The sequence below is a fragment of the Amaranthus tricolor genome, chromosome 2 (assembly GCF_026212465.1).
Source record: "Amaranthus tricolor cultivar Red isolate AtriRed21 chromosome 2, ASM2621246v1, whole genome shotgun sequence".
Taxonomy (NCBI): domain Eukaryota; kingdom Viridiplantae; phylum Streptophyta; class Magnoliopsida; order Caryophyllales; family Amaranthaceae; genus Amaranthus; species Amaranthus tricolor.
The window spans coordinates 34,204,942-34,227,058 of NC_080048.1; the positions used below are offsets into that span (position 1 = coordinate 34,204,942).

At 31.4% G+C, this 22,117-nt stretch overlaps 1 long non-coding RNA gene and 3 other non-coding genes across 4 annotated transcripts; all 4 read left to right on the forward strand.

The window, feature by feature from the left end:
* The first annotated feature begins 10,092 nt into the window (after positions 1 to 10,092).
* Positions 10,093 to 12,858, forward strand: LOC130806435 (uncharacterized). The gene is made up of 2 exons (XR_009040309.1): positions 10,093 to 10,333; positions 12,194 to 12,858. It is a non-coding gene; the product is annotated as an uncharacterized LOC130806435 (long non-coding RNA).
* LOC130807131 (small nucleolar RNA snoR27) lies at positions 10,558 to 10,651 on the forward strand. Its single transcript, XR_009040501.1, has one exon. It is a non-coding gene; the product is annotated as a small nucleolar RNA snoR27 (small nucleolar RNA).
* LOC130807129 (small nucleolar RNA snoR26) lies at positions 10,689 to 10,777 on the forward strand. Its single transcript, XR_009040499.1, has one exon. It is a non-coding gene; the product is annotated as a small nucleolar RNA snoR26 (small nucleolar RNA).
* On the forward strand, positions 11,071 to 11,171 carry LOC130807123 (small nucleolar RNA snoR97). The gene has a single exon (XR_009040494.1). It is a non-coding gene; the product is annotated as a small nucleolar RNA snoR97 (small nucleolar RNA).
* Positions 12,859 to 22,117: the final 9,259 nt, after the last annotated feature.

A 22,117-nucleotide genomic window follows, 5' to 3' on the forward strand; every position in this document is an offset into this window, starting at 1 on the left:
CCACCTCATCATCAGGTTATTTTATCCTTATGTCTTGTAATAGCCCAGAAGGCCATGAGGAAAACAAATTATAATATCACTGATTCCTTTTTAATTTCAAATATCATTTTATCCAGTTAACGCTTTAAAACCGTCACGGTTCTTCTTCACATTATCATCCGATTAAAATATTCATCACTCCATATAGGCATTTAATGAGACAAAATGTCTTAACTCAATAGTGCTCCCTTGAATCAATCCTTAGGCCCTTAACATGAAAATTTGTTTACGATGATTATTCTTTAACTATCCACTTTAATATGAAGTTATCGACTTATGTATGAATGATATATCATGTCTCAACGAAATACAGAACTCAAAGGACTTGCGAACAATAATTTTCTCCTTTGATACTCAAACTCATATGTCTTCAAGAAAAAAAAATCACCCTTATTTTATCCAAGGAATCCCTTTAAATAGAGATTTAAAGGTTGTTAGCCTTCGACAAACATGAAATATTATATTCATTATGATGAGAGTTGAATGCTTACAAAAATTAAAATCAATGACAGAGGACCTTTATAGTATATAATTCATCAAAATATATATAAAGTGTTTACTAAGGCTGATAGGTTGACTATCGTTTTCACTCTCAACTGATTCTCAAGGTCTCACTACAAGCATAATATGTTGGGTTTAGAACTAACAAATATATGTTACGTAAACCAATTTAAAGCATCAGTCTCAATCACTGTATGAGACTAAAAACGTTTATTGGTAGACACGTTTATGCCACACTAAAACTCAACACCAATGTTACTATAGCTAGTTACAAAGGTCGAGAGCCTCAATCTAGTAAGAATTATAACTTCAAATAGAAATATTAAAGCGATTATAGTATGAACAACAATACTAATGTGATAATTTGGTTCAGCTAATATAGCATTATCTTTAAACACTTAGCGGCGTTGAAAACAATCTCTTAACTTCAACTCAACACTATATAAAGAATATATCAATAATACTCTTATAGATCATGGTTCGAAATTGGGGGTTGAATTCTCAAACTATAAACTCTTAACGTGCTCTCGAACTTCTGCTTATATTAATATGTAGGTTTTAACGCATCTATACTTTAGCTATGACCGCATTATTATCATCAACTGGTGATTAAAAATTTATTTACAAGGTATCGCATACAAGACCCTTTTCTTTCATTTACAATACATCAAATTCTTATTACCCTTTAGCTCTTATGCTTATTCTAGTTCAAACTACCTATGCTCATACTTGCACAGTCATTCAACATATTCAAGAGAATTATGATCACCACCTTCTATGTTATGATATGATGGACGAATGCACCCAACAAAGGAAATGCTCAAGCAGATAATAATTAGTGGGTTCATGTATAGAATCAATATCAAAACTAGTAAGCTTTATGAAAGCAATTAACATGAACAAATACTCAAACACATAAGGCTAAATTTCATATAATCATCACGAGCAAGAGGAAGTTCCCATTGCAACCAACTTCTCTAGAATTTCTTCATTCATACTCTATATCTTCATAATGACTACTTGTAATACAACTCATGAGTTGAACCAAATACTCAAAAATTTCATTATTTCTTGATAATACATCATTCAATTCTACTGATTTGTAAAATCATGTTATCATTCAAACCAGCATCATGATTATTATTTATAATAACACACATGAGAATAAGTCTCATAACAAGCTAAACAAACTATATATTGATCTATGCACGTGCAATGGTAATCATTATGCATGAATGTGTAATGTATGCACCTATCCCATATCTACCCAAACTCTCACGAATGACTTCTAACTTCAGGCAATTTCTAAACAATTTTGAGAACACAAAGCGTCGAAAATAGGGACCACTGGCTCTGGTAACCACCTGTAACACCTCAGAATTTCCGACCCCTTAACGAAACCAAAACCGTAAAGGACGGGAGGAAATTCGGGTGTTACATAAAAGAAAAAGGAAAAGAATTTAGATAAACTTTAATTATTAACTTTTAAAAGGTGAGTGGAAATTTTGGCAGCATCTGCCTTAAAACTGTGCGCCTTTGTAGAAAACAAAAGTTAATTAAGAAGCTAATAAAGTAAAGGCACTAACGGCTTATCAAAACTATATCACGGCGGAATGATTCGTCGCCGACTTCTCAAATCAACATGCCAAACATGGATCGTGGTTCCAGTGTCGACGTTTGCGTTTTTTAAAAAGACTTAACTACTCGAAACCATACAGAGTTATAAACTACGCAGCGGAAATACAAATACACGTGGGAGGACACAAGGCCTCATAACAGAACATATACAACCGAAATTTACAAAAGATAACGAGAGATACAAAATCGAAAGATAGGGTAATGACACAAGTTATGCTTCGCCCTCATCACTTTCCCCAAATGCAATGCAATGCATAAGAAGCTCCAGTACCTGCTACGCTGGTCTATGATCCCCCTGCTGTTCGACATTAGACCAAGGGCCAATGTGTCATAGCAGGACAATCATAGAAAGTCAACAAACAAACATAAACACAAACACATACACGTCAGTAACTAACATCAAATAGAATAAGGCCAACTACTAGATAGCATTATATCATAAAACAAATAAGACGATTTCATAAAACGCAAGCACGGATAGTAACCGTTTATCGGCCACTTATACTTCTTAATTTCATTACGTGTTTTCCAACCCGAACCATGTGCTCTCGGGTAGAATGCAGGTCTTCACGTTCTTCTCTTCAAACATAAACTCTTGCAAAACACGCATAGATTAACTCGACCTAGGCATTAACAGAATACCTAACTCATACCCTTATAGAGCTTGTCTATCTTAAGGTAAGCGTGATCATAGTTCGTAATACCCTTGAAGTAACTTAACTTAGGCACACTTCTCACTAGCATAAACTATTCTATCAATAATAAGTATATGTTCTATCAATGAGTAAATATTCTACCAAAGAATGAACCTTCTATCATTACATAACTTTCGATCAATGAATAAACTTTCTATCACTGAATAGTTTTCTATCAGTGGATCTTTTCTGTACTTCCTGGCATAGTGACACTCCAAAGGGCGTTATCGGCCTCCCGGCGCCCAATGGCAAAGTATGAGCTCATGCCCCCTCCAGCTGACCCTCTCGGGTCCTAACTTCGGGCTAAACCTAACACACTGGGGTACTAAACCAGTGAAGAGGCCACCATATTGGGGTTTGCAAGGCCCGCATGGTAACACCTCGGTCAAGGGGCGTTATCGGCCTCCCGGCGCCCAATGACCCAAGCATGCTCATACCCCCCTTACGGTGGTCCCGTAGAACCTCACCTAGGGGACTAATAAAACAACCGGACATAATCCAGTTAAGTCATGCCAGCTAATCATAATATAGTACCTTATCAGATGGGAATAACTTCCACTCTCAACTATTAATGAGCGCCTTGGGATAGCAGCGCGCTAAAACCCACTGAGCCACTCAATAGAATATGAAATTCACCTATAAAGGAGTCATTCTAACTCCAATTAGGCATAATCTAATTCTTAAATAAATAAGGGGTAGTTCTCGCCCTCTATTAACTCTCATTCTCTAAACTATTCTAAGCGCAAGGATTTCATAGTCGATAGCTCTTCATGTAAAGTGTACTCAATAGTATCTCATAGTTTCAATGCAATGTATATTATCACAATAAACAATAATGTCTTAAAGAAAATTGCGTATAAGGGTTAGTTACTGCGTGTACGTACCTGTAAGCGTCACCGCACGATCAAAAGTCACAAAATCACCCAACTAAGGCTCTACTTTCCTCTTACGTAATAGGCACCTATATAAGTTATGAGTAGAACTATTAAGTTCCCTTAACTACTTTGACATACCAAACTAAATACCAATTTAACCGCTATCACCCATTCAACATGAGTTTCCGATTACTCTAGCACGCACACAACCCATTCAATACAAGTCAAAAATTATTAACTCAATACAACATAAGTCTTTCCATCAATTTAAAGTAGAAGTATGTGTGAATAGTTTCTTTACATTAATCAACTTGAGTTATAGCGATCCACGTTACTTTAGGATAACATATCAATTCACACTTAAATCTTGCGATGTTCATGTAGTGCTAATATGACGACAATGACGAATCTTAAGTTTATCACATCGCAATATCATCCATTATATTCTTCAAGGTTAGGAAGAACTACAATCACGACATCATAACTAGTAACTTTAGCAACTCTCAACAATAAGTTAGACACTATGCTCATGACTTATTGAAATTACGTATTTACAACATCAATAACAACCTAATAAGGTAGTAGTAATTCTCTACAATTAAATCAATAACAATTAGCAACTCCTACTTCCAGTTAACAACCAAAACCATTTCTATAGTCAATTGTAATCAAAACATTACTAATTGCCACCACGATAATCAACAAAGTCTCAACTACTTATAAGATTATTGAATAAATCATCACATCACCAAAGTAGCATACAAACACACACACACTACTAGTAATCACATCTCTAAATAAAACCCTAATCATTTCATTTCAATGACAATTCTTTTAACTACTACCCATACTAGAATTCAATGAGACTAATACAATACACAATCAACACACAACTCATGAACATGGTAGATTCTAATTAAAATTAGTAAATTAATCAATTGGAAAGTGAGATGCTTACAAAGATTAAAACTAGTAAGAATGGTGAAGAGGAGGATGAAGGTCGTGGTGGTGGTGCACGAAAGCCAAGAAGGGCTGGAGAGGGCCTTAAATCGAACAGCAATTGGCGGTTGTTCGTGGGTCTGCTGCCGGCAGCGAGGGAGGAGGGAGTGTGCTGCGGTGGCGAGAAGAAAACGCAGCTGCTGGTCAGAGGAGAACGTAGCCTTGCTGCTGCTGCTTGCGGGAAGGAGAAGGCGGGCTGCTGCTGGTCGTTCACTGGTGGCGCAGGGGAGAAAAGGGGTTGCTGGTGTCCTCGTGGATGCCGGGCTGCTGTGCGGGAAGGGGGAAAATGCGGGAGTGAGGGAGGAAGGAAGAAGAAGAGAAAGAAGGAGGAGAAGAAGGAAAGAAGTGACGGCTCCCTCTTGGGTGTTTAGGGTTTCAACGTTTTTATACTCGTTATTTCTATTATTATTATTATTATTATTATTATTATTATTATTATTATTATTATTATTATTATTATTATTATTATTATTATTATTATTATTATTATTATTATTATTATATATTTATTTATTTATTTTTCATCTCGATTTGTTTTCTTACGAGACCCAACTAAGAGACTCACCTTCGAGGGCTCACACATTTTAATAAATAATCATTTCGATTCAAACCTCTTTATTGGAGAAGTCGTAACTATATTTATAATATATATATAAGTCGACATTTAAATCCGTATATGAAAGAAATTTATTAAAACTAATTCGGAAATAATTAAATAATAATTGTAAAATCTTTAAAAACTATTAAAATATTAAATAATTACGTCATTAAAATCTCAGGGTGTTACATGTACGTCGAGCAACCGCAGGGATACGTCATCAAAGGCCAAGAAGACAAAGTATACCGCCTTCGAAAAGCTCTGTACGGACTCAAACAAGCACCCCGAGCGTGGAACAGCAACATCGACAATTATCTTCTCCAGCATGGTTTCATCAAGAGTCCGAGTGAACCTTCACTATACATCAAGACACAAGGTAACAACTTTCTCATTTTATGCTTGTACGTGGATGATCTAATCTATACAGGCACACACCCAACGATGATCGAAGAATTTAAAAAGGCTATGATGAAGGAGTACGAGATGACAGACCTTGGTACAATGAAATACTTCCTTGGCATACAAATCAAACAAAGCCCAGGAAAAATATTTCTATCACAAGAGAAATATGCAGAAGACCTTCTCAAGAAATTCAACATGGGTGAATGTAAACCGCTGGCTACACCAATGGCAATCAATGAGAAGTTATCAAAGTACGATGGCAAACCAAAAGTCGACGGAGCAATGTATCGAAGTTTGGTCGGCTCTCTTATCTATCTCACACATACAAGACCAGATATAGTCAACGCTGTCAGCATCGTATCCAGGTTCATGAGTGAACCGAGCAAGGATCATCTAACAGCAGCAAAGAGGATTCTCAGATACACTAAGGGAACAAAAAGCTATGGGATCATGTACGAAACTGAAAAAGATTTCAAGCTCACAGGATACACCGATAGCGACTGGGCTGGAAGCGTGGATGATAGAAAAAGTACAAGCGGGTACGTATTTCAGCTTGGAAACAAAGTGGTCTCATGGTCATCAAAAAAACAGGCGACAGTAGCTTTATCATCAGCAGAAGCAGAGTACATTGCAGCAACAAGTGCAGCATGTGAAGCAGTCTGGCTGAGAAGGATATTAATCGATCTACAACATAAGCAAGAGATACCAACTACAATGTTCTGCGACAACATGTCAACAATAGCAATGACGAAGAATCCAGTGTTTCATAGCAGATCAAAGCACATCGAGATACGACATCACTACATTCGTGAGTTAGTAGATAAGAAAGAGATAGAACTCCAATTCTGCAAGACGGAGGAGCAGCTCGCAGACATTTTCACAAAACCCATATCAACTGATAGATTTATCGATTTCAGAAGACGACTTAGAGTTCAAGATTTTTCAGATTAGGGGGAGTGTTAAAATAATCTAGAAAAATCTAGAATTCTAATTAAATATAAAAATATCTAAACTAAAGAATTAAAAAATAAAAATATCTAAGATAATATAATGGAAGATCCTAGAAAAGTAATTAAAAAATTAAAAATATCTAAGATATTTTAGTAAACTTGCACTATAAATACCCATTGATGTAATCAATTTTTTGTGCAATGAAGAACAATATTCATTCTACATATTCACTCATCTTCCTCTCCAAATAAATCCATTCACTATTTTACCATCTAAATTTTATTTTAATTAAAATCCTACATCACCATAAAAGTGATCATCAACACCAAACCAGCACTCTTCATCATTTTCGCTGATTAATTAATTCGGGTTCGTATTTATGTTTTGTGTTTTGTGTTTGTAAACCAATGCACCATACCACTCTTATATAGACATCACTACAAGTATTATATTGCAAATGCCAGCTCATCTATGCCCTATCTAATGAGATAGGACCATGTGTGGTGGATAGTTCTACACTTAGTTGTGTTCCTAAATGAAATGGTCTCATGGTTATCCGATCTCTATTGGGCTGACCTATGTACAATTGATGTGTTAAATATATGAGCTAAATGAACTAAATATATGAGCTCGTCTCATCATGAGACGATCTCCACTACAAAAGAATAAAAAAATTGCAACAATACATTTCGTCGCCCTTTGATAGCTAAGTGGTCAAAAAGTGGGTCGAGCGACGAGCTGGCGACGGGAACCAGGGTGGTCGCCTTTTCGTTTGTCGCTAAATTAAAAGTGGACGCCATACCCTCGCCAAATTTTCAGATATCACGGGGCGACCACCTGGCGACGAAAAGTCTCCTCGCCAAAAGCAGTCTGACATGGCGACGAAATTTCTCCTCACCAATTCTCTCGCCAGCTTAGGCGACTAACTGGCGACCACTTGCCCGTCGCCTGTTGGTCGACAACCAGCTCCTAGCCAATTTGTCGCCAGACTTGGGCGACCACCCATTCGTCGCCATTTGGTCGCCATGTATATATATATATATATATATATGCTGGCTGTGTATCAAAAAGTCAAGCCTAAAAATGTATTATAGTGCTGGCCACATTGAATTTTAATGAGTGGATGCAAAAATCAAGTGGCTTTGTATAGTATAATCTTGTATGTGGCTTTTAGTTTTCTAGTTCTCATAATATGCTATTTTCAGTAATATTCTATTTTCAGTAGTAATTTTATTTTCAGTAGTAATTTCAAAGAAGTATAACAATATTTTATAAGCAGGCCCAAAATTATGTGGGTAATTAGGTAAAATATGACCCAATTTTATTTGATAATGAAAAAAGTATTTATAATAAATTACGCAAAAACTTGTAAACAACGATCTCATTATGAAATGACACTAATGGGTTGGCCCAAACTCAAATTTTTTTTAAAAAAATATCAATTTCAACAACGACCTCATTCTGAGTATTCTAACGTTAAAAATATCAATTTCAACTTAAACTATCTAACCTTAAATGGTCAATTATGATTTTTTTATAGTGATCAATTTCGACCTTAAAGTGATCAATTAAAACGTTAAAGTAATCAACTATAACATTAGAGCAGACAACTTTAACTTGATAACTTACAAGTTCAAAAATGATCAATTACAATCTTAAAGTAATCAATTTAAAGCTTATAGTGCTAAATTATAAGTCATATATATATACTACGATAGAAACCTGTGCAATGCACGAATTTTAAAATACGTTAATATTTTAATAAAATTTTAGACTAATAAAAAATATTAAATTTTAGACTATTTATATTGTAAATTTTGTCATTAAAGTGTAGTACATTTTTAAAAAGGAATAATTGCATTACCGAAAATCAGACAATGTTTTAAGTTTATTGATTTTTATTGCACTAATTTATTTGTTGCCAAATTGCATACAGACTTAATACAATTGATACTTTTTTGCATTAATTTATTTGTTGCCAAATTGCCATTCAGTTCAACATTCTTGACATTTTTCCTAAAATTCAAAACTGTAATTATGGTAGTCTACCAATGTAAATAATTGATTTTAGTGATCTACTATATAAATTTTATGTCATTTCAGTTTTAAAGAACAATTGCTAAAAAAAGACAATTATGTACTTCCGGTAATTTTCTAAATTACAGTATAATTGGAATATATGTAATTTATTATGCAGTATAATTATCTACATAGTACATCATACATTAATACATCATGTATATTACATTGTAATTCCGATAATTTATTAGACAAAATACCATAACAGAAAGGAGAGAGAGGCTACCAACCTCGACATTACACAACGGTTCTTGATGGCTTTGTATATTGATCACAAAATAGCCAAGTCAATTATATAACAAGGTATTTTGTGTAAGAAGAAGAACAATGTGTGGAATAGAATTGAGTAACAAATCTCTAAATATAGAGTTTCTTCAATATCTATATAGACTATTATTTTTTTTGTTTTCTTTTATTTTGTAGTTAGTTCTACTTATTTATTTTATTTATAGGCTTTTATTTTATCTTTCTTGTATAATTACGTCTCTTTATCTTTCTCGAGCCGGGGAACTCTTTTGGTTGCACTCTCCTGTATGGGTATGAGTTGCCGTCGTCCTTCCCTCCCCAGACCCTGTCCATAGTTTTTCTATGAGCGGGATACACCGGGTAGGTTGATGATGATGATTAGAGACTATCTTGTAACAAGACGATTTCAAAACTAGTAGCTCAATTATTTATAAATTCTCATAAGAGATAGTCCTATAGTGATCACTTATAATTTTTAAGTGATCACTTTTTGTAGTCTTAAAGTGATTATTTACAATCTTAAAATAATCAATTACAATCATAAGTGATCAATTAAAAAACTGAGTTAATTATATGAGTCCATCTCATGGTGAGATGGTCTCATATACAAGTCGAGCTGATAATTCATCATCATCATTATTTTTGTACACAGTGCATGTCACTTATAGAAACTATCATCAGGTTCTAGGGAGGGATGAAAAAAGACAATTTATATCCATAAAGGATGATGCTACCAGAGAGTCCTTCGACTCGAAAAAGAAGTTTATATAGAGAGATTTCTACAACGAGAGAGAATGAGTGAAGTTGAACCCACAAGGCTTCATTTAACAACAAAAGCTCGACCATTTTCATATAAAATAATAATAAAAATAGATAAATGGTAAGTCCATCTCATACAAGAATTTATGATAAATAAATGACTATATGAGTTCTCATGTAAATAGACAAAAAATAAGACACAAATTCTTTTATGTGACGGTCTCATATAAGACGGTCTTATATAAGACGGGCTGATAATAAGAACTTAAATAGGTAAGGAGATATTAGATCGCGCATTGGCCCATTTAGTAATGTGAATATCTTTAACAGCGATAACCCTAACCCGTTGGCCCATTTAGCAAGAGCCGCCATTGGTTTGTTTGTCATACGCTCATAAATACATAGAACTACTCCTTCCTACCTCTCTTCTCTTCTCGGCTCTCTTCGCCTCTTCTCCATTGGAATTCTTATAAAATTATCAATTTCAGTATTCAAAAGACTTCCTTCTCCACGAATCTCGTTTCCGTCGTACCGATTTCTGCCTATTTGGTGTTAGTTTTATCTTTCGTCTTTTGATTCGAAAATTTTGGATTATTTTTAATTTATACATGAATTTGTCTGCTTTTTGAACAATTTCGTTTGTGTACTTCGATTAAAATGGCAGTAGAAGTACCATATGACAATCTATTCAAATACTTCAATTGTATTTTGCTTAAATTTTAGGAGATTTAAACTTGAGAGTTTTGCTTACTTTTAAATCTGTGCTGGGTAAAAAACTGGATACATGATGTGTTATTAAACTGCGTTATCTATCTGCAACTTCCTTTTATTTGGAATTGAAGAAAATTCAGATTTCGCTGATATCCTGTTTTGATTTTATTTGAATTTTTTGCCTTTTTTAAAATTGGAGCATCAATGATGAGTAAACCTTGTTATCCTTGCACATTGATTCGTAAATGATGAAAATTAATAGGTGAAATTAAATCCGAGATGCCGAATTATGCATAGTTTTGTACTATTATTGTATCATAGTCTTCTCTTATAGCACAAATTTTTAGGGTTTTAAAGATAGTTTCATCTCCTGTCATAGTTTTTATTCATAATTAGGGATCAATGATAATATAATCCAAAATCAATGAGGTGTAGTGGAGCTGAGAGCCTGAGACCCTATTTAATAGGGAGAACTCCTCAGTGAAGCTACATTCATATGATATTACTGGATTCAACTGAGGTTTCACAATGAATAATTTAATATGTTGTTTATTGAGTTTCACATCTTATTATCCTTGTGAAATTGTGGATATATAGTCTGAAAAACTCATAAAGTGAGTGTAGTCATCAGCTTCTTCCCTTGTTTTTTTAGGGACTGGAGTTAACAGCACAACATTTATACATAAACAGATTTGTATTTACATTTTCGGTCCGTTTGGTAGCTTGTATTAAACGGTTTGGTAACTTGTATTAAATGGTGATAATAGGAATGAAAATTAGTGTTGTAATTTGTCCAATTTAATTATCTTATTTTCTTCATAAGTTTTATTCCATACAACTATTGGTAGATGTAATATTAGTGGTAATAAAAGTTTGTAAAAAATTTTTTTTTTATCAAAGTTTTATCATTACGGAAATGACATGGAACTTTGATGAAATTTTACATTGTAAATAATTTTCATTGCCATCATTTAGTATCACTAGTCAAACGGGCCAGTTTAATGGGTTGTGAGCATTACTTAGTAATCTGGCATTGCAGCTAACAACTTAGCATACTTGTTATTGTTTCATACAGTATTCTTCAAGTTTCATCTGTTTTTGGTTGGGAATTATAAGCAGGGGTTTTCTTGTACAACTAGTAGGTAGAAAAGGGCAGGTAGGAAGATTGATCTTTGAAGATTATCTTTATATTTTGTTTGATCAACAAAGATCATTAGTTTTCGTTTGTGCTTTGCACTGATTTGGTTCCTCTTCCGCAGCTGTTTTCTATTAAGAATTTCTACACATCTTCCTTATTCATTGTTGATACAAATCAGGTTTTGTCTCGATTAGAACATAAACTAATAAGTATACCATTTTCGTTTGCGAAGATTCTTGACATGATTCCCTCTTCTTTTCTTAGTGATGTATAATTTGTCTAGACATGAAATTTGTGTCATATCAAATTGCTATGGTTTGTTGGGACTCGACACATACGCGGAGAGTTGTGCCATAGTAGGTCATGAACATTTTTGTCAAAACTTGTCTTGGTGAAGTTCACACAGAATTGATTGTTGTAAAACTCTTATTTTTGTAATATATGAGACTCTTTAAATAAAAATAAGAAAATTCAACATGATCTTTAATTTTATGGTTGCGTTATTCAATGTCAACGGTTAAAAATAGGTTAATTCTAGCAATTTTTTTATTTTGGATTGCAGATATGTAAGGGAGAGAAGGCGAGGACTTTGTGATAATTAAACTCGCGATCTTACATATTTTGTTTGAGATAAGATTGTGCAAGCAAGTAGATTGGATTGACACTAATTTGACATACAAATGTAAAAGAATGATATATTCCTGAGCTGGGTGTGACAACTTTAGATAAGGTCAACTCAATTACATTGTTGTGCTCCATTACTAATAATAAACTCAACCCTTTTATATATAGTACAAAGACAGGCAAATAAACTTATCTATGACAAGCAAATGGGCATGTCTTTTAAGGGCAATAAACGAACATGTCTCTGCTCGCCAACCACTCATGAGGGCTCTTTCCGGTGCAGCATCCATCGCGCTCGACACAAGTTCCGGTCAATATCTTCAACAACAAAGGCTAGCATTAGGAAACTTGATCCCAACAATACATCAAAGGCTAGCTTGCTTAAAGCCTTTTTGTTTGAGATTATAAATCCATCAAGGCATGATCTTCATAGGCAAAGTCAATTCAGACCTAGACCTACCAGGTTTCATAATTCGGACCTTCAATGTAAATAACTTGCGTTTTAAGTGAAGTGAGTCTTTAATTTGTGAGCTACTTTTGTAAAAGATCATCTATCAATAGACGACTTTAAAATAAAGAGCTTATATACTAATAATTATATTAGTTGAACTATTATAAGAAAGGTCCCACGACGAGACCTTCTCACATAAAAAATTGTGTTAATTTATTTAAATTCAATGGAATGTGGAATTCTTAGATTAATACTATTGTGTTTTATTTTTTTCCTACCTAGGTTTTATTATTCTGTCTTTGTTTTGTTTAAAAAATAATCATTTTGTTACAAAAGCTTATGTGGTTAAGTAATTGTATTAGATAAAAGTAAGATTATAATTTATACCTTTATTTTGAAAGGTAAGAGTAAGACCTTACATTTATGTTAGAGGAGGTAAAATTTGATGTTAGTCCCACAGAAGTTCGGACCCATTCATATTCATATAATGAAAAAATTAAAGAAAAAAGAAAATGTAAAGAGTCTGATACTATACTAAAATTTCAACTTAATTAATGCTAAGTTTAAAATTGAAAATTAAAGTCTTATGATATATTATATAATCTAATAAAGTTATTTCTTATAAAATGTCAATGTAAAAATTTATTAGAGAAATTATAAATAATAATCTAATTTTTGTTCGATTTGCTTACAATAAATTTACTTATTGTTTATGTTTAAATGTATGCACTTATTGGATATTATTGTTGAATAAATATTCACCTATTGTTTATTCATGATTGTTTAGCTTTACAAATTAGAACATTTGAAGAAGATAATAAAAAAAAACGTGAGTTTATTTTTAGATTATAGTGGGTTTATTTAAAAATAAACAATTGATTTGATTTTAATGGATCAAGTTTATGTTGATTTATTATTGATAATTTTGTCAAAATTATATCATATGAAATTCACGAAATAACACATTTAAAAAAATGTATATATTCTTTTAATTTGCTATATTTTTAACAGGTTTCTCATTAGATTTATAACATTTCTATTTTTAAGAATATAATTGATCTATATATTCTCTTTTAGTTTCATTCACACATATAATTTCTATTTTTGCTTATAGTCGATCTCCTGAAAGACTCGGGCACAACACAAAGATAATAATGGCTGACCAAATTAGAGATGATCTCTCAAAGAAACCGACTCTCACAAGAATCTGTGTTTACGGCTTATTTTTCTCATTCGCTTGTTTTTGATTTGACCAAAACATACTGAAACAAAAGTGTTTAGGACTCTATTAAGTGAAGAATAATATGAAAAACAAAAGTAAAACAGAGCAAGAAGCAATAGAGGCACAAGCAACAATTGAATGAGATAACTTAGATACCTAGCTACCCCCTTAACAAGTGTTTATTTTCATTAATAGACGATTCAACAATATATCAATAAATAAATCTAACACACTTGAGAACAAATTCTCCAAATAAAAATCCTACATTAGAATAGAAATCACCCTTAATATTAATATAATGAAGAAAAATACTCTTTTGGTATTAATTAACCCTAGCCTCCTCTTTACATATTAGCCTTTTAATTTTTGGATTTGATGTATTAGAAGGATGATGTTGTTCTACATTAATTTTTGCTTGGGGATTAGATAAATATATAAGTAGATGTAAAAGATATATAAATGTGATAAAAAAAATAACATGTTTAGGAATGAGTTTAAAAAATAGAAAAAGTCCAAGAAAAAATAAATAAAAGTAAGAGTTTAAATTCATATGATCGGATGGAGGGAATTTAAACCCATTTGTACTTTTGAAGATTTTTTTCTTTCTGATACTTGATTTATTAATAATTTAATTTATTTTTAGTTTTGTTTAATTTAGATTTTTAATGAATTTGTTCACATATAATTTTATGAATTATAACTATAATCTATCATTTTCAGTTTAATAAGATTATAATTTATAAGCTCTTCTAATTTCATTTATTTATTTAAGACAGCATACCTTCAATCACTTGTATGTATGAATAACCGTATTACATTGTTATTTATATGTTATATGTGCAGAATTCCAATCATGATTTACGATTTCACAATTTAAAAGCATTCGAACGATTCGAATCGTAGGTAGGATCTTTATGTTGGTAGAATTGCATGATCTTACTTAGCTCAGGAACATGATTCTACGTTCCTATATATGTTCCAACTATTTGACACTACAAAGGTAGTTTCAATCGTAGAATTTTTTAATATAATTCAGAGTTCACTTATGTAAATATATCAATACGACTATAAAAGTCAAGTTTTTCTTGATTTGCAGTTTAAAAATGATTATAAAAATTATTAATTTTCAAAACTTAATATTAGATGAAGTCAAATAAATTTTTATTTACACCTTAAACTTAATAAAAACAAATATAATTGATAATTTGTTATCCAAAGCATATTAATGCGTATCTGTAGGATTACACGATCCTACGATCTAATTCTATCAATTTCGATCACACCCCTTTAACAATCTTATGTAGAATCCTGATTCAAACAAACTTGTGTGCAAATAACTATATCTTCTGAGAATTGGATTATGTTTTAATTGAAACAAGTATTATTTTTCCAAGCTAAGTCCTAAATTCGATTCTTACATAATTATCTCAATCAAACTACCATGTATTCTAAAAAACAACTAAATCTTTTAATAATATATAGTCAAAACAGGCTCAAAGGAATTACTGCCACATATAAAATGAGGAGTTATTTACCTCTAATTTTAAAAACTCAAAAAAAGTCCAATGAAGTAAGCATACCTTTTAATTTATTTTTAGCCAACACGCAATATGTGAAATTATTGGAGAATAATTGAAAGAAAAATTTATTCATAGCAAATCAACAATAAAATAAATTATAGAGATATTTTTTTCATCTATTTTTTTGACAGATTTATATCTAGAAGTGTTCAAAATAAACTCGACGACCAGATATTCATCCGAATTTGTAATCGAACCCGACTTTGAGTCTATCACCCGATGTCAAAATAAATTGAAATCACATAAAAGTCAATATGTACAAAAGACTTTATTTTAAACCGACCTAAACTATTTAATTCAAAATCGACCTGTTAGTGTAAATCAACCTTTCTATTTATATCAAGGTAACCTTCTAAATCTAATTATGATATGCACAAAACCCAATTGGCCTCAAAATAGATACCCCAAGTTGCACGCATATGATCATCATCATCAGCATATCCATTGTATTTTATTTATAGACAACTATAATTAATCAGTGTTTATGAAGAAAAGATAAACGATAACTCATATTCATATAGGAGAGTGCGGATAATTAATATAATTAATCAATTAATAAAATTGTTGATGAATAAATTAGTTGAATTTCGCTATTTATTTATTTATTGATGTTTATTGGTGTTTACCCACCAGCTGTATAAAGCAATTTCCAATCGTGAATGGCTGTTTTTTATTAATGGTGATGTTGACTTTAGTGGTGTGGAGTACATGCCTACATGCCTACATATCATAAATATGAGTGCCTCAACAAAATTTGGCCAAACCATTTATATTTTCCACTACTTCAACAACTACAATAAGAATTAATTTAAAAAAAAAAATTTCTATAAACGTATTTGTCTTAAATGTTTCTTTGTATTCTATTTAAAAAAATAACATGTTTGGGAATGAGTTTAAAAAATAGAAAAAGTCCAAGAAAAAATAAATAAAAGTAAGAGTTTAAATTCATATGATCGGATGGAGGGAATTTGAACCCATTTGTACTTTTGAAGATTTTTTTCTTTCTGATACTTGATTTATTAATAATTTAATTTATTTTTAGTTTTGTTTAATTTAGATTTTTAATGAATTTGTTCACATATAATTTTATGAATTTTAACTATAATCTATCATTTTTAGTTTAATAAGATTATAATTTATAAGCTCTTCTAATTTCATTTATTTATTTAAGACAGCATACCTTCAATCACTTGTATGTATGAATAACCGTATTACATTGTTATTTATATGTTATATGTGCATAGTTTTAGAATTCCAATCATGATTTACGATTTCACGATTTAAAAGCAGTCGAATGATCCGAATCATAGGTAGGATCTTTATGTTGGTAGAATTGTGTGATCTTACTTAGCTCAGGAACATGATTCTACGTTCCTATATATGTTCCAACTATTTGACACTACAAAGGTAGTTTCAATCGTAGAAATTTTTAATATAATTCAGAGTTCACTTATGTAAATATATCAATACAACTATAAAAGTCAAGTTTTTCTTGATTTGCAGTTTAAAAATGATTATAAAAATTGTTAATTTTCAAAACTTAATATTAGATGAAGTCAAATAAGTTTTTATTTACACCTTAAACTTAATAAAAACAAATATAATTGATAATTTGTTATCCAAAGCATATTAATGCGTATCTGTAGGATTACATGATCCTACGATCTAATTCTATCAATTTCGATCACACCCCTTTAACAATCTTATGTAGAATCCCGATTCAAACAAACTTGTGTGCAAATAACTATATCTTCTGAGAATTGGATTATGTTTTGATTGAAACAAGTATTATTTTCCCAAGCTAAGTCCTAAAGTCGATTCTTACATAATTCTCTTCTTCAAATTACCATGTATTCTAAAAAACAACTAAATCTTTTAATAATATAAAGTCAAAACAGGCTCAAAGGTGTTACTGCCACATATAAAGTGAGGAGTTATTACCTCTAATTTTGATATTATATTATATTATATTTATATATATTTTATATTTGTTGTAATATTAAGATAAAAATATATACACGTAAAAGAAATAATTATTAATGAACAAAATAAAAAAAACAAATATCTATTAACCTAAAATCCAAAATAAATACGTTTTTTCCACTAGTGGTAACACCCGAAATTTCCCCCATCCTTTATGATTTTAGTTTCGTTTATGGGATTGAAAATTCAGGGGTGTTACACCTCCTTTATAATATCTAACGATCAATATGATCTTCTTGCTTTCAACTTTATGATCATCTTAAACCTTTTGCTCCTCTCATTAAATGTACGTTTTTATTTGCTTAAAATGTTGTCCATTTTATCTATTTTTTAAAAATTTTGTCCCTTTTTCTTAAAATTTTGTCCATTTGATACGTTTTTCTATAAATTTTATTTTTCATTTCAATAATCATTTATTTTAGACATAATTAGAATTGTGATTCAAAGTTAGATTGCGAGACAAAGTTAACCAACCACTGTGAGAGTAAAACAACAATATTTAAGAAACTACATAGCATGCATAAATAAAACCCATCACATAGTGGCACTGTTTTTGAGCGGAATTTTGGGTTGATGATGATAATGATAATTGGCTAATTTAATTACTATGACGCATTGCATGTAACAATTTAAGTTGGGCTGAAGAGTATTTTATATTTTTTGGTCACGAATTCTTGTATGAGACGGTCTCACCATGAGACATGCCTCATACTTGGGTTATATATATATATATATATATATATATATATATATATATATATATATATATATATATATATATATATATATATATATATATATATATATTATATTTATATATATTTTATATTTGTTGTAATATTAAGATAAAAATATATACACGTAAAAGAAATAATTATTAATGAACAAAATAAAACAAACAAATATCTATTAACCTAAAATCCAAAATAAATAAGTTTTAATTTCATGTGTCATTAGAATTTTTATATTTTTTTAATATTTAATCCAAAATCGAATATATTAATTTTTTGGGCCCTTAAAATAATAGTCGTAATAATTCGCTCATGACATAGAGCCGACTCTGTCTGTTGTCTATACATGCATTGTTAAGAATAAAAAACTAAATAAAAAGAAAATCATGTGTTTTATAAGACAATTTTCTAATAAAATACAGTAAAAAAATTTTAGCAATCAAGATAATTTCAACAATATGTACGATATGCTAAATTTTGGATCGGCTAAGGTCCCCACATGTATCTGATACTGTACGCCCTCTGCCCTATCTATGGAGATAATTAATAAGAACTTCATCTTGTGTGGTGGATAGCTGTACTTACAATAGCAGGATATATAATAATAACGATACTCTAATCTCCTCGTCGCTAAGAGATTGCTATACTATAATGTAGGTTGAACTTTAACCATAAAGCTTAAATTTTTTGTTGCTTGATCTGATACTGTTGAACATTTAGTATATATTAAATCTTAAGTAAATATCACTAAGTAATATAAATAGTAGTAGGACAAAATGTATTAAAAAACACAAGGTCCAAAAGGAGTCCAAAAGGGATTCAAAGGATAGAACAAAAGGCAAATTGGAAAACCGAGTCAGCAAGAAAAGCCGACTTGGCTTTAGGTACTAGAAAATGATTTTGTCCAGCATGAAAAATCGACTCGACTTTTTTGGGAATGGACCTTAAGCCGACTCGACTTTAGGCTCTAATCAGATCGTTGTGACGTTACGTTTTCTTTGAATAAAGTGCATTTAATTCCTTTTCTTGTTATTGGTTAACATTGGGTGACAACTACAATGTAGTACCATGTGTTTATTTACATTAGATTTCTAAGAAATATGCTACTGCAATTGCCTTCTATTTCACAATTGCATTTAAATAACAAAAGAATAGTTAAACAAGAAAACCTGATCATTACTTTATTTTAACATGAATTCGACTTGACCATCGAATTGACAACGTCGCAACATCATTCTCGACAACATAGTTTCCCAACCATTAGTCTTTCAACAAGCCAATAACCCATCAACAACGGATGTCTATCATCTATCATTCCCTCAACACAAAAGTATATAAAATATCATCACATGAAAACATAAGTGTATAAAACCTTCAATACGTTTTCATGTCTTAATTTGATTCTCCTACTACTTCTTATACATCTTCAACATTTGCATTTTTCACATCTTTGCAATACAATGACAATCTAATATTTACATTTGTATTATTGTTAACAAAAGTATTAATAGTGTATTATTGTTAACAAAAGTATTCACATCTTCAACAAGCCAAAATGTGACCGTTACGTTACCGTTAGCTAGCCGTTGCCTTCTCCTCTATATATACTCATCACTTTCAATCATTTTCATTCACAACTCATCTCTTCTCCTACTCTCTCTACTTACTCTCTCTACTTAATTCTTTAATTACGCAATTATTCTCTTAATTACATAATTAGTCTTTTAATTATTTCTTAACTTAGTTAGTTACATAATTAATTATTTATTTATTTCTTAATTCTATATTTCTATTATTACTTCAATATTATCGATCATGTCTTCATTTTTGAAAAAAGCCACAAAAAAAGTTACTAAAGTGGCAAAATCATTGGGAGGTTCCAGTTCCTCCAAAAGAAATACAAATTGATGAAGAAGAAGAACAAGAAGAGGAACCAACAACCCCTATTGGGATACATGTATCTCGACAATCATCAACAAGATCACATGAAGAACAACTACAAGAACAATAACAAAGACAAGCTCGTGGTAAACGAGTCAATTTCCAAACTATCGGTTAGTTTTATAATTTTATTCTTCAAATTAATTAAATTTTAAATTATTTATTTATTTAATTATAGTTTTATAATTTTAAATTATTTATTTAGATGAAGATGAACCAGTAAGACAACCTTTTCCGGCAATGCCACCTCCTGATGGTAGAGCTGTTTCACATGTGTGGTCGTATTTTACAAAAGAACCAACCGACAATCCAGATGTTTTCTTATGCACTTGTCAAATTTGTGAAAGTCAAGGAGTAAAGCCCTTAGTTGCATACTAAATACTTTTTATGTTTTTTATACATACATTATATATTCATATTTTATAAAAATTTATTTATTGTGTTTTGTGAATACTGGTACGGGATCTTTTAACAAACATTTGGCAAAGAAGCATGCAATCACAAAAGAAACTCATGCACCAAGCGGCAGCGGGATCACAAGTGGAAGCCGACAGTGGGACATTCCCAGCACAGGTATGCCTTTTAAATATAATCGTAATGATATGATTGATGAATTTTCTAAATATGTAATTTTTGATGAATTGCCTTTTAACCACGGTGAAAGTAGAGCACACAAGCGTTTCACTAGAAAAACTTTGCAACCTCAATATAGAGCAATCCCTAGGAACACTCTTAAAAGACGCACAATTAAATTATATGAATCAATGCGCTATGAATTAGTTGAAATGTTTAAATCTTTTAATGGTAGGGTTAGCATAACAACAGACATTTGGTCTGCTCCCCCACATTTGGAATCTTATATGTGTGTAACAGCACATTGGATAGATCAAAATTGAATTATTCAAAAAAGAATAATTGCTTTTGAGACAATGCCAGAAAGACATACCGGTGAAAACATAAAATATAGATTAGTAGAGATATGTAGAGAATGGAACTTATAGATAAGATATTTTGTTGTTCTACTGATAATGCAACCGCTAACATTAAATGTATAGAACTTTTGTTTAACGAACCTGCATTTAGTTTTATCCTTGGGGGTAGCTTATTACACATACGTTGTTGTTCGCATATAGTTAACTTATCTTGCCAAGAAGGTATAAAACAATTAAGCGATTTATTAGATCCAATTAGAGATATAGTGAATTGGCTTAGGATTGGAAAGATAAAGAGACGATATAAACAATTATGTGACCAATATCAACTAAAAAAAGTGTATTGGTCATTAGATACTCCTACACATTGGGGCTCAACCAACGATTTATTAAGAAAGACGATTGCTTATCGTCCAGTTATAATACAACTGTATAGTGAGTGTACAGATAGCTATATAGCTGATGACACTTGGGAATTAGCTATAGGTGTACATAAAATATTAGAAGCGTATGACCACGCAACTAAGGTTTTTTTATATGTTTATGAACCGAATGTTCACTTAGTAATAAGTGAGTGTATTACTATTTTTTATCATCTCCTTAAACATACGCATGATGATAATAACCCATATTTGAAGGCGATTCTTGCAGATATGATGGAAAAATAGAAGGCATATTTTTCCAATTTTTCTTATATTTATGGAATTGCAACTATTTTAGACCCATGTTTTAAAACTGAAGTCCTTACTAAAGTAATAGGATTTTACTACCAATCGTTAGATCGCCCGCCTACTGATGTACATAATTATGTTGGAACATGTAAAAAATATTTAGCAGAACTCTATCATTATTACGCTAGTGTATATAACCCAAAACGCGATACGTCTAGGCGTGCTAGCGTTCGGCACGTCCCTCTTATTATAATTCGGTAATAGCTAATATAATGAGTCAAGATGATAGTTTTGTAGGATCATCTTCTTCTTCTCCCTCCACCTCATATTTAGAATTAGATAGTTATCTTA